Source organism: Aquarana catesbeiana, linkage group LG01 (genome assembly GCF_042186555.1).
Source record: "Aquarana catesbeiana isolate 2022-GZ linkage group LG01, ASM4218655v1, whole genome shotgun sequence".
NCBI classification, from domain to species: Eukaryota; Metazoa; Chordata; class Amphibia; order Anura; family Ranidae; genus Aquarana; species Aquarana catesbeiana.
Window position 1 is genome coordinate 892,629,657 of NC_133324.1, and position 1,852 is coordinate 892,631,508.

Consider the following 1,852-nt stretch of genomic DNA (forward strand, 5'->3'; position numbering starts at 1 on the left):
CCTACCAACCAGAAGAGGTGCTGTTTCCCTGTGAAATGCAGACAAGTTCTGAAAAAACACATATGCAAACGATTCTCCATATGTATAAGTGGCAAGAGTTAACGCCATATGCCTCAAAAAAAGCGCGCGTTCATGGAAGCATGAATTTTCTACAATATGTTTAAAACATAAAAACGTGTGCGCTATGCACACGCATACCTATAGCATGTGTGCTATGGAACGGGCACCTTGCAAGCAAGCATGCGTCCCTGAATGTGTAATGCAAGATTATACATCATGTAACCAGGCAGACACGTATTCTTATGTGAACATAAGGAATCCTGTATAATTAAGGAGGCTAAATTAGCATGCCTCGTTATGCAACCATGCAAATCTAGGTGATCATGCAACCTTAGGCGATCATGCATTCTTATGCGATTCAGCATCTTTATGCGACCAAACATTCTATGCATTATAAGCACTACTGTGCAGACAAGTACCCTTGTGAGACCAAGGACTCTTGTGTGATCAAGCACCCCTGTACGATCCAGCATCTTAATGCAATCAAGCATCTTTATGCGATTTTAAGCTTTTCTGAAAAAAAATTAGTAGAGTAATCAAGGACTCTTGTGAGATCAAGCACCCCTGTGCGATCCCACATCTTTATGCAATCAAGCATCTTTATGCGTTTTTAGGCATTTCTGTAAAAACAAGCCTCTCCACGTGACCAAGTATCCTTGGGTAATCAAGGACTCTTGTGAGGTCAAACACACTGGCGTGATCCCGCAACTTTATGCACCCAAGCATTCTTATGCGATTTAGGCATTTCTGTGAAAACAAGCCTTTCTGAGTGAGCAAGTATCCCTGAGCAAACAAAGACTCTTGTGGGGTCAAGCATTCTTGTGCGACCCGTAGGCATTTATGCGTTTTTAGGCAACTATGTGATTTTAGGCATTCGTGCGATTTTTAGGCATTTCTGCGCAAATAAGCACTTAACGACCAAGCATTCTCCTGCGACTATATAAGTCCACCACAAACAGAAAAAAACATGTATCTCTATGTGTATTACATGTTATGCCACATGCATCTTGTACATTCCAATACTCAGGTAATTTATGCAAATATGTGGACTGATAAAAAGGAAGTTATCCTCCGCTGACGTGCGTTCCTGCACTCATGCATTTAGCTGTTTGTGTTAGCAACAATGTGCACAGAACCATGTACAGCACTTGGTATTCCCAGAAGGTCTCCCATCCAGATACTAACCAGGCCCGACCCTGCTTAGCCTCTGAGATCAGGCGAGATCAGGTGCTTTCAGGGTGATGTGGCCGTAGGCATCGCAGCAGTTGTGAGTTTGGCTAGTTTGTAAGCAAGCACCTGCATGAGGACCTTGTGGAGGTTCTACACCTCTTTGTAGTAATGGACGAACTTGGAAAAGGTACAAGAAGCCTATGGAAATTTAACAAAAAACCCAAGTAGGAAACAGAGGATTCGGCTGCCTAGGCTGAGGGTAAGTTATATGCAGCCTGAATCTCTGTAAAAGATTGCAGCTACAACTCCAGAGCTTGTGAGGTCTCTGATACCTCTGCCTCGTCAGACTGTGCCTTTTCCCTGTCCCCTGATGGAGATCTTTCATTATCAGATTGTTGATCCTCTTGATTGGGGATTTAGGGCAGGGGAACTATCCCAATTTCTGCCCTCTTGTGAGGATGCTGCGATTAAGAAGCTAACTTCTCCTGTACACCACACACTGCAAATGCAAACAACCATCTTTAAAGACCTATGCAGGGCTGCAATGTTGGGAGAGGCTGCAAGCCTGACAGGGGCAATAGCTCATCCTGTGCGGCTGCCTCCAGCCTTTCACCTGGGGATA

At 44.2% G+C, this 1,852-nt stretch overlaps 1 pseudogene; it reads right to left on the reverse strand.

Annotated features, from left to right (window-relative positions):
* Positions 1–1,196: 1,196 nt before the first annotated feature.
* LOC141125162 (5S ribosomal RNA) lies at positions 1,197–1,315 on the reverse strand (annotated as a pseudogene).
* Positions 1,316–1,852: the final 537 nt, after the last annotated feature.